Source organism: Rousettus aegyptiacus, unplaced genomic scaffold (assembly GCF_014176215.1).
Source record: "Rousettus aegyptiacus isolate mRouAeg1 unplaced genomic scaffold, mRouAeg1.p scaffold_m13_p_15, whole genome shotgun sequence".
Taxonomy (NCBI): domain Eukaryota; kingdom Metazoa; phylum Chordata; class Mammalia; order Chiroptera; family Pteropodidae; genus Rousettus; species Rousettus aegyptiacus.
In genome coordinates, this window is record NW_023416290.1 from 39,672,994 (window position 1) to 39,690,658 (window position 17,665).

General features: G+C 32.0%; 1 long non-coding RNA gene across 1 annotated transcript in view; it reads right to left on the reverse strand.

Annotated features, from left to right (window-relative positions):
- LOC107517842 overlaps window positions 1-5,515 on the reverse strand; it is a 32,070-nt gene extending 26,555 nt beyond the window's left edge. Inside the window, exon 1 of the long non-coding RNA XR_004954636.1 lies at window positions 1,399-5,515. This is a non-coding gene — a long non-coding RNA (uncharacterized LOC107517842). The remainder of the gene's footprint in view (window positions 1-1,398) is intronic.
- Between the last annotated feature and the right edge of the window lie 12,150 nt (window positions 5,516-17,665).

The window sequence follows — 17,665 nt, forward strand, 5'->3', positions numbered from 1 at the left end:
ACATTCATCTCAGGAGACCTTCGCTTCTCTTCCTCATAGGTAACCACTATTCTAACTTTAGTAATAATCATTAATAGTTTTATCATTTACAAGGTATCACTTAACAATGTAATTTAGTTTAGCCCGTCTTACAATTTTATATAAATAGAATAATAGCTTTTATTTTGTGACTTGCTTCACTCCATGTTTTGCGAGTTTTACGCACATTGATATATAGGTATAATTAGCTGATCTTCTCTGCTGCTTAGTAATCCCTTTTATTACTTTATGACCCAAATGCACTTTGCTCCACTTCCGTCTCCACACTCGTGTCTCTTTTTGTCTCCTCGTGTATTCAGTTTTCTCAAATATGAATGTTGTTTTTCCTGATTTTTCCTTGCCAGCTTCCTGTTTGTTCTCAGAATTACTAATGCACACATTAATTAATTAAATACTTTGAGCACTTAGTGCCAGGAAGTTAGACACAATACTACACAGTTTAATATTCAGTGTGGCTTACAAACCTTTTCTTCTACCAATACCGTTGGGCCCATGATAGTGTTCAATTAGTATGTATTAATACTTGGTTGAGCATAATAACAATAACAGTAATGGTAGTAGTACTAATAGCTGACATTTATTGGTACTTATTATGTGCAAGTCAGTGTTCTAAGAGTTTTAGAATTATTAACTTATTTAATCCCCACGACAACACTATAAAATAGGTACTACTATGCTTATCACGTAGTATCTATTTTATAGTGTTGTCGTGGGGATTAAATAAGATGAGAGGAATGGTGTAATATGCACAAGTCATACAGTAGTGAGTGTTAGATGATAGTAACTTCAATATTACCAATTTAGATTATTCCGTGTGATTTATGAGGGTATAATCATGGTACTAACATTATTAGTAACAACTATTACTTATTGAGGATCTTCACTCTGTCAAATATTGAATTCTGCCCCCTACATGAACTTATTAATTCTCACAATTCAGTATGATGGGTACTGTAGTTCCAATTTAAAAGGAAACTGAGGCTTATAGAAGTTTCGTAACTTGCCTAAAAAGCTAGTAAGTGGCAGGCTTAGATTTGAACCTAAAAATGTCTGATCTCAACATCTATGCTTTACCATAACACCCTGCTGCCCCTCTGCAGAGTTCACTACACCTTTCACATTGATGCTTTTTCTTGTTAAATCAAATGTATATTTACTGCCTCTCAACCAGGATGTGATGGGAAATGAAACCTATGAAGTTCAAGCTTCCAGCTGCAATGGTATCCAGGGAAGAGATGGTTGGAGTAACAGTATTAGAGTCTCCGTGGAAAGTTTTATCCCTTCTACCCTGTTCTCTATGTGTGTCCCCTTAAGTGATGGTGTGTAGTACAGGAAGAAAAAGGTAAACGTGACCATCACCTTTGCTCAGTGAGACTCTGGTGAATATCAAGACTCTCTCTTCTCCCATCGGTGCCTCAGATGATTCATTTCTCATTTCCTGAGAGTAAAAGTTACCAACTGGATCCTTCTCTGTACACTCTGCTACATCCATTGCTCTGCATAGTGAAATCTAAACATCAAACAATGCTTTTAGAGCCATTGTGAGGGAAATACAATTATAATCATAAATAAGTATTATTTTTATAGTTCATAATTTAGTTTAACTAAATAATAGTTAAAACTTTTTACTTTTGGTAAGAATTACTATTTATGGCTAAATCTTAGCCCTCAAAAGGCATACAGTTATCTTTTTGCACATGACTACAAAACAGTTTGTGAAGGGAATGTGTAGAGAGGTGCCCCTTGAGAACTTACTTTCTGAATCAGCCAGGGAGAAGTTTAAAAAGTTAGTATGCACAGAAATGACCGGAGGATGGTACAAGTTAAAAATTCAGAGAGGTAGATGTATTTTTTTAAATTTTAATTTACAAACAGTAAAATTCAGTTGTTTCAGTTTTATGAGTTTTGACAAATGCACAGAATTGCGTAGCCATCACTACAAACAAGATACAAAACAGTTCCACTCCCCCCAACCCCAACTATCTTGGGTTACCCCTTCGGAGTCAGACTTTCCCCCTAGCCTTAGTGCCAGCATCCTTCACTTAGCGTAATGAATTTGAGATTAATCCGTGTTGTTACATGTACCAATTCATTCCTTTCTACTGATATTTCATTGTATGAATGTTTGTTTATTCATTCCCCAGCTGGGGGACATTTATTTGCAGGTTTTAGTAATTAGGAATAAAGTTGTCATAACATTCACGTATAGGTTCTTAAGTAACATAGGTTTTTATTTCAATTAGTTAAATGCCTGTGAATGAGATTGCAGAGGTGCAATTTAAGAGTTATGTTGAACTTTATAAAAAAACTGCAAAACTGTTTTCTGTAGTACCAGTTTGCATTTTCACCAACAGAAGAATTTCAGTTGCTCCTCATCTTCCTGCACTAGTGAAATGGTCAGTGTTTGATTTTAGCCATTATAATAGTGGTATCACAGTAGCTTTAATTTGCATATTCCTAATGACTAATGATGTTGAGTATATTTTCATGTGCATATTCACCATGTGTATACTCTCTTTGGTGAACTCTGGTGTCTGTTCAAATCTTTTGTCCATTTTTAAATTATATTGTTTACTTATTTTTGAGTTTTCTTTATATATCAGGATTCAAGGTCTTTGTGAGATACAGGATTTTCAAATATTTTCTCCAAATCTATGGCTTATGTTTTCATTTTCTTAATGGTGTCATTTGCAAAGTAAAAATGTTTTTATGAAGTCTAATTTGTCAATATTTTTATTTTACAAATTGTGATTTTGATGTTGTATCTAAGAATTCTTGCCCTAATTTAAGGTAACAAAGATTTTCTGCTATGTTTTCTTCCAAAATTTTTATAGTTTTACAATTTACATTTATGCCTGTAATACATGTTAAGGTAAACTTGGTATAAGGTATGGGGTATAGATGTTAAATTGTTATAGCAAGATTTGTTGAAAAGACTATACGTTCTCCATTGGATTGCCTTTACAACTTAGGGAAATCAATTTACCATATTTATATGGTTCTATTTCTAGACTCTTCTGTTCCATTGATCTATGTACCTGTCCTTTTATGAATACCACACTATCTTGATTCTGGTACCTTTAAAATAAGCTTTGAAGTCAGGTAGTGTTAATCTTTCAACTTTGTCCTTTTGTTAAAAAAATGTTTGACTATCCCAGCTCCTTTGCCTTTCCATTTTTATTTATTTTTTTTAGAATCAGTTTGCCAATATCTATAAAATGTCCTATAAGGATTGGGATTGAAAATTCATCGAATCTATATATCGATTTGAGAAGATTAATGTCTTAATAATATTGACTTTTCCAGTCCATAAGTTATAGTTTTCAGCATACAGATACTGTATATATTAAAAGTCACCTAATCATTAGAACTTAATCTAGGAAACTCAATAACCATTTTGAATGTGTAAATGGTGAATTTTCATCATCTCCAAATATACTTTTCTAAATCTGTTTATATTTCAAATGGTTATTGACATTTTCAGATTAATATATTAAGTATCTTAATTATTAATTTTCTTAGTCAAAAGAAGTTACTATGGTTTATGTGATTCTGGATTTAAAATAAAATTATGGGAATTTCACAAGATGATATCAAATGTTTTCCAGATGTCCTCTAAAATTGATGATTGATTCATATACTCATGATGACTTTAGAAAAACAAAATGGGACTCAAGAAATGACTCAAGATTCTAAGCTATTAAAATTCAGATGCTTTTTGACCCCAGTATGCTAAATGCCAAGAAACATGAGTTGGAAAATGCCCAATGCCCATCTTCTTTCTAGAGGTTCCAAAATTTATGACTCAATTATTTCTATAAGTCTAGGACCAACTGCCACTATTTCCATCATATTTAAAGAAATTGTGCCACTGTACTGGATTCAAAAGGGTTAATTTATAATTTATGTTATAGCTATAATTATAAAAAATGACGTAATAAAATAAAGGTGGTAAAATAAAAGGTTTTAAGGAATTTTTATTAAACTTCCACTTTTTATTTAAATAAAGATATTTTTCACAAATTGAAACTCATCTTGAAGTCCTCTAAAAACCAGATTCATTTTCCTACTCTCTTATTACATTTTAATATCCCCAAAGTATCTACATGCTGCCCTGAAAAATTCTTTCTCTAAAATAATATCTAAAGTTAAGGCAATCATATATTCCAGCATAGATGATCTATTATATCACCATACCCGAGTTTGAGATGAAGCTATCAATATAAAATCAAACATTCATTAGAGCAAGTACTAACTGACAAACACTAAATGCAGAGCAGTTGAGAGAGAAAAACAATCAATGCCTTCTGCTTTTAAAGAAATGATACTATCATAAGGCAGTGTATATAAGCACTATCAAGTAACAAAATGGAGCATCTAAAAGTACCATTACTTATATGCTTAAAAGAGTATAACTGAAAAAAACAAAGTTATTGAGTGTAAGCTAGACTCTTAGGAGCATAAGAACCAAAACCATGTCTATTATGGTCTCTACTCTATTCTTGGCACCCAGCACAGTAGCTAGAATAAATAGGTACTCGATAAATATCTGTCCGCTGACTGTAAATCTAGTTAAGTACATGGGCTTGGAAGTCAGAGACATGTGGATCAAAATCCTGCCTTATCCAGTTGGATGTATACTAAGACTTTCATTAAAAGCAATATTATCCAGTTTATTCTTCCTACTAACTAATAAGAAATGAATTCAAAAGACTTCTATTTCTAAAAATCAAACCTGTTTTCAAGAATTAAGATTATCACATGAAAATTGCTAAAAAGTTGTGCTTTAGGCTTTGAAGACAATTCATAAAGAGGAGTTTCTATACTTGTAGCCTGTTAGTTACATCAGGCACTTATCTGTGCAGAATGTCTACTTTAAGGATGATGATAATTTGGGATATATAAGCTCTAGGATATTTATTTAAATTCAGTCTCAGTCACTCATGGGAGAAGAATAAATTTCATAAAAAGTGAAATTATATGTCAAAAGCTTTATTATAAATATTTGTGTACTTTGACTCATTAAGTTCACTTCTGAGAATCTACACTAAATCAAAATACAGGAGTTCATTGAAATATTACTTAAAACAATTACAATAAAAGGAATGACTTAATACCCAACAATAGAAAAATTATGGTAAAATTATAGTACACCAACATCATTCACTATAAGTATGAAAAGATTTTTGACAAGGAAAACTGTTTTGTCACAATGCAAAATCAGAAGCATATAATAAATTAATGTATGCAGTATAGAGTCAACCAAATAAAAATATGTATAGAACTAGGACTGAAACTGTCCTAATTTAAAGATAAAGACTATTAGATTAGGTAAAAGTAAAAGGCAAATTTTTCAGGCAGGAGGAACTTAAAAATGACAGATTAGTTGAAAATTAACAGATGCCTTGAAATGTATTAAGTAAACACAAACAGATATCAAAACATTAATCTCATAAAAAGGAGAATTCAAGGAAGAAAACATTAAGTGGGAAAAAAGACATACACATGTATATATTATATTTTATAAAACAAATAACTGTATAAAAATCTGTATTAAATTACATAGCACTAAAATGTAAAGAATCATTGAAATGTATGTGAAATATTTAGAAATACACTTAGATAGAAAATGCCGCTATAAATTCTGTTATATCAGATAACAAAAACAAATAAGAACGTAGAGATTTGAAGAATTAATTAACAATTAGGTTGATTTATTCAGCAAACACTTCACATAATTTTAAAAGCATCTATGTAAAATTAATATACTGACTTCCACTAGGCCAAAAAGAAAATATAAATAAGTTCTAAAAATATATATATATATAACAGACTAATTTTAATTACAAAGCAATAAATTTATAAATTAATAATGGAGATTTAAACTGAAAAACTTTAACTGTTTCAAAATTAAAAATGTTACTCCTCCTAAATCACACTTTATGAAATATAGCTACAGTTGACCAAAGGGAAAAATTTATAACATTTATAAAAACAATACATTTCCTTCTTTACCTATTAAATGTTGGAGTTTCTCAGGGCTAGACTCTCTTCTCTTTATGCTGAGGCAATTTTGACCATTCTCATAGTTTCATTGGTTACTTATATGGCAAATGAAATACAATTTTTAAAAAATTAAAAATGATCTCTCAAAAAGAGAGACAAGGAATCAAAGAGAAGTTTAAAAAAAAAAAAAAAAAAAACTTATAAACAACTTCCTTAGATGAAAAATCGAAAGATAAGAAAGTTACTACAATTATGAAATACTGTAGTATTATAGTAAATATGGTAAAGAAAAATAAGGATGATCTTAAAATCCAAAACAATAGATAGAATAAAAATTACAAATAAACATTCAAAAGACAAAGTCAGCACTTTCAGTTTCGGCTCTGACATGAAAAGAGGTTGGCAGTCACCTACCCTACCTTCATAATGAGGAAAAAGCTGAGGAATCATAACTGTCATGCCGTGAGTACACTCAAGCAGCTCCGTGGAGTAATCCACGTGCAGAGCTAAGGACCCCAGCCTACAGGCAGCAGTAATTTGCCACCTTGGTAATCAATCTTCCATTACCCCTCAAGCCTTCAGATAACTGCAGCCCCAGACAACATAAAACTGAAATTTCATGAATGACCCCAAATAACAACTAACTAACTGAGCTTATCCTGAATGAGACTAACAGAGACTAAGAGATAATAAACGATTATTTTTGTCTTAAGCCACAAAGTTTTAGGGTGACTTGTTATGCTGCATTAAGTTACTAAATGAATTATTTTGACAGGTATGTGACAAAGATATAGGAACATTTAGGCGGGAAAAAATCACATTAGGTACAGAGAAAAACAGAAATACTGGTTGAGAATTTTTTCAGAACTGATGAAAGTCATTTATCATCTACTATTGACTCAAGTAGTTCAATAAATTCTAAGATTAAAAAAAACAAAATCATACCTAGACACCATGATGAAACCATAGAATATCAAAGATAAAATATTCAAAGAAGCCAAAGTGAGCTTCGAAAAACCAAAAAATAGACAGACAGTAGACTTTTCAATAGCAGCAATAAAACCCGTAAGTTTATGAAATGATGTGTTCATTCTATTTTGCTAAGAAAAAGGAACTATTAGAATGATACACCAGAAAGATTATAACCAAAAAGTCATTAAAAATAAAGGTGAAAGAAAAATGTCTTTAGAGAAGAAAAAAAACAGTAAGTTTGCTACCAATAATAGAGTACTAAATAAAATTTCAAAATATGTGTTTTAGGCATATGGAATGGGATCTGTGATATAAAGTTTGAAGTTCAAGAAAGAAAGGGTTATATGGATAAATTCGATCAAATATTGATGGTACAGAACAACAATACTAATGTCTTTCTGGATTGAAATACAAACAAGAATAAGTTAGAATTAAAACACAGACAACAATAGGATGTAAATGAGGAGCAGATGACTGGAATCAACTGTGCTAATGTTTGTGTATTGTTCAGAGGATAATAAAGATTTTTATTAAATCTAATCTTGATAATGTAATATGCATGTTAACATTTCTAGGAAAATCTTTGGAATAATGCCTCTTTTATTATTTGACAGATATTGCAATTATTAATAAGACTGATCCAAAATAGTAGAGAAAAATAACACTTGTAAAAAGAATACAAGAAAAAACAGATGGAACAAAAAGGAAGCACAGATCATTAGAAAAAAAAATCCAAATATGTGTGTATAGTAATTAAAAATATACATGTTTATATAAACAGACATTTATATATTAAAACATGTTTATATATCATGGTTATATATAGTAATTATATCTACATTTAGTAATTAAAATAAATTTTAATGAATTAAATGAGTCTGTTAAATAGCGAAGACCATCAAATTACATTTAAGAAAAAAGAAATCCGCATCTAAAGTTTAAAAGAAAAAGATTGGAAAAAAATAGCACGAAATACTGAAGAAAATCGAGATCACTACATTGTTAGAGAAAATAGATTTTCTGACAAAAAGCATTATTAAAATTAATGAAGTTTTACTACATATTGATAAACAGGAACTTAACAGTTCTAGACTTGTATACTCCTAATATGTCCTCAAAACATATTTCAAAGCAACAATTCACAGCCTTCAGGAAGAGAAAGGCAAATTTGCCATAATAAAGATTTTAACACAACTCTCTTGGGAATTAGCAGATTTAGTAAGACCCAAAGCCATAAAACATAGGCAGTAAAGTCTCTGGTAATTTGTTCTGATACATAAATATCTTCGAGCAAGGAAAACAAAAGAAAAAATAAACAAATGGGACTATGACAAACTAAAAAGTTTTTGCACAGCAAAAGAAATCATCAACAAAACAAAAAGATATCCCGAATGGGAGAAGATATTTGCCAGTGATACATCTGATAAGGAGTTAATATCCCAAATTTATAAAGAACTCATATAATTCAACACCAAAAGAACACAAACAATCCAATTAAAAAATGAGCAGAGGACCTACATAGACATTTCAGCAAAGAGGACATACAGATGGTCAATAGACATTTGAAAAGATGCTCAATGTCAAGAATCACCAGAGAAATGCTATCCACTAGATATCTAATGATATCCACTAGATCGGTACAAATTTGTGTGTTTGACAATACCAAGCACTAATGAGAATGCAGAACAAAAGGAACTTTCGTCCACTGCTGTTAGAATTAAAAATTGATTTAGTCACTTAGGGAAAATTTGGTATTACCTAGTCAACGCTAACATACGCAAAGACAATAAGCCACCAGATGCCCTACGAGGTCTACCCTATGGGTGTTTCTCGCACATGTGCGCCAGAAGACATGTATAAAAATATTTATAGTGGCATTGTACAATAATAAAAATCTGAGAATAATTTAAATATCTGTCCTTGGTGAAATGGATAAATAAGTTGTGGTATATTCACACAAGGAATCATGAACAGTATAATGAGTAAACTATTACTATGTGCATCTGTGTGGACGAATCCCAAAAATACAGTGCCTAGCAAAGGAAACCAGTCATAGAAAAACACATATAGTATGATTCATTCATATTAATGTCACAAATAGACACAGCCTCCCAACAATGTATTCTTAGTGGTGTAAATGTTGGTAGTAAAAACCTCAAAGAAAAGCAAGGAGATGGTTATTGCAAATGTCGGAAAGAGGAGAGACACAAAAGGCAGGAACGTGGAAAGCATCTGGGCTAAATGCTGGTCTCTTTCTGAGCCTGGGTGATAAGTACATAGAAATCTGTTTTATTATTGTTTTAAAATTACACATATGAACTTCCATATGCTTTTTCTTATTTGGATATGTGCTATATTTTACCAACAGACATCGAGAAATCCTTTTTTGTTGTTTTTGTTTTTAAGAAGAAAAAACTCTGAATAAATTAATGTGTCCAAAGGGTTCTTGGTTGCAGGCAAAAGAATTCACTCTTAAGAGCTCAAGCAAAAAATGAATTTTGTAATGTTTATTATATAGTCACTGAATTTCTATTAAGACCAGCTATTGCAACTTGGAGAGTATGAAGACAGAAATGATGTCCAAGTTCCTCTGCTAGATGGTCCCCGTGGAACTGCCACTTCCACGGTCATGTGTTAGATATGGCAACCTGGACACATGGTTATGTTAAAATAAGGCCCTTGGGGTGGGCATTAGTCTAATCTGATTTGTGTCCTTTTAAGAGGAGAAAATTTGAACACACAGAGACACAGGGGATGTACACCCATGAAGGAAAGATCAGGTGAAGACAGAAGGAAGAAGGTGGCCATCTGCAAATCAAGGAGAGAAGCCTCAGAAGAAACCAAACCTGCTGATACCTTGATTTTAGATTCCAGAATAGTGAGAAAAAACTTTCTTAAGCCACCCAGTCTGTGGTATTTTGTTACAGCAGACTTAGCAAACTAGTACAGTAGCCAAAAAGGACAAGAATTCACTGAAACTACTCACAAGAGAAAAAAATGGGAATAAAATTATTTTCTAGTCAGGATAGTGATTAGTTTTGTGGAATTTGACTGAGGCGTTGGAAATGATTTCTATGTTGATTTGAGTAGTGGTTATGAAGATGTGAGCGTGTGCCTTTATATGTCTAAAATTTCATTGAGATATACATTTTAGGTTTGTGCACTTTACCATATGTATGTTTTATCTCAAGTAAAAAGTTAATTTTTAAAAACTACCACAAAAATGCTTGGCACCAGTTTTGCTGGCAAAGTATTCGATATTTTCAAAGACTAGATATTTCTCAGGCTACACAAACAGCCATAGAGTTTGTAAATAAAGCTATTAAATTAATTTTTTATGAAATTAACATAACTATGAAACTGAGCAAGACCAGATAAAGAACTGAACCACTTTCACTTATAAATATTTTTAAAATAATAAGTTATTGGCAACACACTTTAAAAGTACATTAAAAATTAATCTTTCACCAGGACAATGCAAGGTTTATTCTAAATATAGATAGTTCACTTTTGAAAATTGTACTAATGTATTCTACCACACATGTCAGTAAATGTCAAATGACATTCCATACATATTCCTGATTTTAGAAATGAATGGACAAGCAAAAATGAAAGTAGCTGTTCAAGATTAAAAATACATGTAGTAAAATTAGGAAACTGAAAGGATGATCATTATCATCACCATTGGTTAACATTCTACCCATCAGAAATTCCATGAACACAGAGTGTCAATATATATATGCCTTACTGTTAAAGAATACAAATGAAACTTATTGGATTTTGTTAACCAATGCCACCATAAATAAAGAAATAAATAATTTTTTTTTTTTAAAAAAGAAAAAAATTCCAGAACAATGAGATGAAATGGAAATAGAGTTAGAGAGGAGAATTAAATGCTATTCGGTGCAGATAATACAATTATATGCTTAGAAAACTAGTGAAAATCAACTTTACAAAGTTCTAAAGTTAATAGACTTTTGGCATAGTAGAAGATAAATAATCTAAAATAGATTTTTTTTCCTATCAGCTAAAAAATTAATTGGGAAGAATGATTCCAATTGCTCTAAAAACAAGAAATATTAAATAATTCTAACAGAAATTATGAAGGGCTCATTTGATGAAATTATAGCCCCTTCTTTATATAAAATCAGATTTAAATGTAGAAATGTGCCATGGTCTTGAATGAAGAGCCAAATTTTGCCAACATACTATTTCTTTCTAAATTAGATGTGGGTGGCTTTGTAATGTCAACTTTCCTTTCTATTTCGCACAAGAGTGGACAGAAGAGATTCTTATGGGTGATTTGAGGACTGACAGTCAAGTAGTAGCCATTCTGTAGCTTGTACACATGGTCACTGATCTGGAGCTTCATCTCTTGGTGTGATGTACTGTCGAGGCCAGCAACACTCTGCTTTCCCCTGGATCTTCCTTCAGCTTCTCTGACTCTTGAGCCAGGTGCGTGTTTGACCCTATGATCAAAGGCAGACACCCACACTACACCACCAAGGAGAGAGGCAACAAGAACAGGGACTCATTTCACTCCATCCCTGTGGGGCCTAGTTAGAGCTTGTAGTTCTGTCTTGTCCTTACTTTTTGCACTTTTCCTCTATCTTTATTTCCCAACTGCTTGCCCTCTGGACTTCAAGCTACAGCATTAGACTCAAAGAATGCAGCCTTGCAGACAGTGCTTAATCTACAATTGTATAAGATCAAATCTCTGTGTGTGTGTGTGTGTGTGTGTGTGTGTGTATCTCCTAGTGGTTCTGCTTCTCTGATTGAACTGTGACTGAAATAAAGTATCTAACTGAAAATATGTAAAGGACTTTTTAAAATAATAATAGCAATGGAAGAAATTAAATGTATATAAATACACTTAATGGCATTCAAAAAACATGATAACAGTTTAATGTCTTTAACATATAAAGCATTCATTTGAATAAATTCTTAAAATTTATGGTGGAAAAAATGAATATGTATGTCAAAAAATTGTAATTGGCCATTAGACATATGAAATCAATATGGAATATCGATTTTATTTAAAGAAATACAAATTAAAATAAAAATTGCCTACTGACTATAATTTACTAAATTGTTAAAAGCCAAACTCTAATCTCATTTATTGATAGTGAGAAAGTAAGTTGGTACATGGTTTTCAGAGGTCAGTTTGGGCACACATAGCAGGAATCTTGAGAGCATTAATTCCACTTCTAGAAATCTAAGAACACAATTAGCATTTGGATATTTAATATATAAAGATATTCATTGCAGTGTTACCTATAGTAAAAAACCACTGCATATGTAATTATTTGTAAATAGGAAATTGGTTAACTATATCATGGTACATTCATAAAATGGAACCATAAGTCTCTATTAAACATTACATACTTGAAATATCTAAAATATAATAAGGTAATATCTATAATACAATGTTATGTGAAAAGAATGGCCTACAAAACTTTGTAAATTGTAAGTTTCATTAAAAATATAAATAAAATTAAATATAAAAATATAAAATAAAAGACTAGAAAAAATACATCAAAATATAAGTGGAATTATAGATTTTTTACTGTCTTTAACTTTTCTTATTTTTTCTTTATGCTTTTCTGCATTTAAATTTTCTATATTATTTTTATAATCATAAAAGATAGATATTGTTAATATAACAAATTACTGTCCCTGGATGGTGAGATTAAAGGGCAGGCTTCTAGCTTTATGGAATCCTAATTTTTTAATGTATTGAATTTATAATCTGACTTTTTATAAAAATCATCTTTTTCATATTATAGCCTTTCTCAGGGGCACACTTGAAGGTCTCTGATGTTATCCCCCAAACTGAGCAACCTTTCTTTTCTCTAAAAGTGTGAGATCTCTGAGCAAGATGAGTAGAAATAGTTAAAGTATGATTAGTAAAAGTGTTTCCAGTTCTAATTGTTAGAAAGCTCTCATCTACTTGCTTCCAACAAATGGTTCTAATTCTATCCTCTTGGGCCACACAGAGTATATTCAATCCCTCCTTTACATGCAAGCTATTCAAATATTTGGAAAGTTTTAATTTCCCCCAGATTTCTCAAGGCTAAGTTTCTCCAAATTCTTCAACTATTTCTCATAAGTCATAATCCTGTCTCAATTCAGATGCCATCCTTCAGATATATTTCCTTTTTTCACATAATTGATGAATGAGAAAATCTTATTGACTAGCCATGAAAAAAGATGAAAAGTCAATGGTAGGATTTATTTTCCATTACTATTTATTAGAATGGAATTTATTTTTCCTTTTCAAAGTTGTATTTCCAGGAATTATTCTTCATTTTAACTAAATTAGTAAGAAAATTCTAGGTTAAAGATGCACTTTACTAAATTATTTAATTATACCTGGAAGCAGGGGGGCAGTATAGACTCGTGTTTAGAAGCATAGGCTCTGGAATCAGACCATCTGGGTTCAGCTCCTTCTCTACTATTTATAGCTATCTGTCCTTGCGCATAAATCTTCGTTTCCTTCTCTGTAAAATGGGTGGTAATAATAGGAGACATCTCAGAGGTTACTGTGAATTAAATAGGATAACGTTCATAAAGAGCATTTAAGTCACAGTGCCTGGCACACAGTAGTCTACTTAAGTTAAACAGTTTATATATGTCCCCAGTCATTTAAAAATCTTCAAAATAAGTCTTTATTGAAGATACCAACTATATGAAGTATCTACATGAAGGCAGGATATGATTAGACAGCAAAAGGATGATAGCTATTAACAGTGGTTTTTACAATACTTCATTTCCCAATCCCAAATGCATGATTTGATTTAAAAACTATACTTTTACAAAGTCAAGTCAGTGGGTACAGAGCTTTAATGTGAAGAACAGAGCTACACAGGGTATGGCAGACCCATTAAATAAATATAGTATTCCAAGGGAGAAATGATTCCAGGGCTTGATTCATGGAGAGGAGGCTGTTTTATAACAATGAAAACGACCATTTACAGAGTCTCACCCTGTGTCAAGAACTTACTCAAAGGAGAGGAAAAGGAAGAAGGGTAGGGGAGAGTTTCATTTAGCCCTATTAACCTACAAAATAGGTATTAAAAAGAGTCTTTATAGAGTTAAGTGACTTGCCCAAGGCCACAAAATTTATAACTGGCAAAGAATTCAAACCTAGTTCTTAACCACTAAGTTATTGTTAGGAGAAGATAACGTTTAGAAAGTGGGAGCAAAAGGACAGGGGAGAAAAAGATGAAGGGTCTGCTGTCTAAATAAGAGAATTAGTAATATTAAGAAATATGGATGCGACTGGCATTGGGAGGTAGAATAGAGAGTAGAATAATTCTTGGGTTTTTCCATTTCTGAAGGCACTATCCAAGACACTCTAAAAAAATTGGGACTTTAAGATAATACTAAATCGATTTTACAGTTCAAAGGAATTGACAGCTGAAGGTCAATAACAACACTTAAGAGAAAAGGTAACATTCTTGATCCTTCCTTTAACTCCATTCTCATTTTTGGGAAAGTAAAATGAACATGAAGATAACAAAAACACTTTTTTTATTTAAAAAAATTTTATCAAGGTCTTTTTTTAATTTGGTAACTTTATAAAGGTCTACGTTGACCTCGATCTGATAAAATAAAGTTTAGCAGTGAGAAATAGCTTTAACCAAAATTTCCTTAAATTCATACACTAAAGGAAAGCTCTCAGGCCCCAGCAGCATGTTTTAGCGCCGCCACATTCACTTCCAGAGGCGGAGTCTGGCTGGTGAATGGCCATGCCAATGCTCTCCTCTTCTGGACACACACCTGATTAAAGGCTACAAGATCAAAGGGCAAGCCACTTACAGCAAAGTGCTACAGACTTAAACGCCCATCTGTGAATGGAATCACTTAAAACTATTTTAAAGGATCATCACAAAGAGGGTGCTTATTTTTAGAAATGAGTTTTCTTTTGATACAAAGAAAAATGTTGGCCATTTCCCTTATGTTTATAACAACATTCCAATTTAATCTTCAGTTTAAAAATTCTTTAATTATTGCACAACAGTGTTTTGTTGATTGCACAACACTCACATCTCTGTTTGATACCAAAGTCTAGTCTTTCCTACAAGGACGTGCGCGCGCGCACACGTGCATGTACACATTCTTTTCCTTTATGTTAATAATATACATTAAAGCTATGGTTTACAGTTTTAATTCTGCTCTCAGGGAAAGTTATAGACATGAACATAGAAAAAAAAACTGCCTGTTATAAAAATATTATATTTTTGCTAATTTCATTTTTACTTACCCAAATGTTTTTCTGGTAACAGTAGTGGAGCTGAAAAGAAGCTTGATGTTGTGTAGGTATCTGTTCCAAAGGTTTATTCTTCAGAATTCCATGTCCCTCTTCTCCATCACTTAAAGTCAGTGACATGTATATGTATATAAGGTCTTCAAGTAAAAGTAAACACTAGGTGTTCGAATTATTCTTAGGGTGATGACTAGAATCTCCTACAAAAAAGGCTTTCTAGTCTGACTTTCCTTTGTTGGTTATCATGACTATCACTAAAAAATCTGGAAGAACATATGCCAAAACACACAACCACATGTTTTTTTGTCCAGTCATACATAAGAACCCAGCATAATTATTCTTGAATTAAAATCAAACGCAAGTTTATAAGAAGAGATCTGTTTTTTTTTTTTAAATACTGAGACCTCATCTAGCATTCAGTTGATAAAAATCATTGTATTTACCGCACTTTTGTTTATAATGAAATTAAAAATTGAAAGACAGGTCTTACCAATTTAAATAAATTATGTAAAAAACATTGTATACCACATTATACCTTTATATGCCTTTAGTATTACTATGTTGAGCTATGATGTTATGATGTAGTATAACTTTAATTTTCCTTGCCTTATATTGTTTTATAAAATTTAAGAGTGAACTTTTAAAAACAAACAAGCAAACAAACAAACAAAAAACAAAAGAATTTTGCATGCTCCTAGAAGACAGAACCAAAAAAACATTGGGTAAACTTAAAAAAACACACACACATTAGTTTTGCTTCTCTACAATTTAGTCATTATAGTAGAATATAAGTTTCAAACACACAAAACCTCGAGTCTCCTGGTGCATCTTGTGTTACCATCTCCTATTCCACTGGCATTCTTATGTTGGAGCAGAGTGTTCTTAGGATAATTTAGCTGAAAAAAAAAAAAAAAGCTACAGTTCTTCCTTGTCTATTCAAATATCTAGAGATGCTGAAGCGAGTTTTTCTACCTTTTTTCTTTAGATTCTCTAGAAGGGAGCAATCTGTTTCAGTGATATTTTTTTTAACTTGAAGAATGAAGTTTCACCTAAATGTTCATTCTGTATTCTGATAGGAGAATGTCGCATCTTAAAAAAAATAATTTTGTCAGTATGGAACTATATATATATTTTTTTACTTTATAGTCAACTATTCTTCCCAGAGTTCTTGAAGTCATTAATGGTCAGATAAGGTTGTCAGATGATCAAACAGTAAATCTGAAGAATAATGCACAACTTATAAGGTTGTTTTGAGACTTATTTGAAATAATGAAAATGATTACAAGTGAATGTTAAATAAAAGTGAAAATATAAAGCAAATAAGAGGTATTATTACTGGTTTGTTAGTAAAATCTCATTTGAGTCCTACAAGTCTTCAAAGAACAAGAACTCAAGTCCCAAGGCAAGGGAGTTGCAACTAGACAACCAAGAATGTTCTTAAATTACGTCATCTATTAAAACATGAGGCATATTAATCATGGGAAGCTCTTTTCCGAATCAATGAGACCATCCACATCCTGCTCAGTATTTTCTAGGAAGAGTTATACTAACTTACCAGAAGAAATTTAATTTTTAAAGTAACAATGATAACAAAAGTGTCAATACTCATGTGTCACAGCTCCACAAGTTTTGTCCCTATCCATGTAGCGTTTACATTGACAGCAGAACATATGGCACCAATATATCGACCTTTGAATATACAAAGATAAAGCTTCTGATCTGCCATTATGGGATTCATGCTTTAAGCTTTGTTTTGTTTTTAAAAGTTGTGATGATTTTAAGCTGATCCATGTGCACTCTTTTCTGGCCTCCCTCCCTCACATCCAATGGCATGCACTTAGGAAACAGCTGGCAAAGATTCAAGGTGCAAATCTGTGGCTAGGAGTGGAGAAACACTAACTGGCTTATTCACAGATGGACCAACAGCTCTGACCTGATTAGCCAACACAGCTAATCACTTGCTTCCTTTCTATGCAGACCACTTGTCTTTAAAATGTGGTGAAAAGCTGCATACTCCCTAGTAGAAGAAACTAGAGGGAATCACAGTGATGCCCTCTGCTAGATTGCTGCTTTAATATTTCCCAAGCATCACCTGCGTACGTGAAAGAACAAATGGGTAATGAAGGAGTAAATTATGTACCAAGTATCTACTATTATGCCTACTTTTTGAGGAGTACAAAGATGAACAAATCATGGTTACTATGCTTAAAGGGCAATGTAGAAGGCAAGAAAAAATGTCCACAAATAAATGCAATCCAATAACATTTTATTCTCCTAGGAGAGCTGCCAGATTTCAATTCCCGATTAAATGAGTGCCTTTCTTTGATCTAATTTTTTTCCCTAACGAATTCAGCACATAAGTGTTGCCTCTGGTCCTCA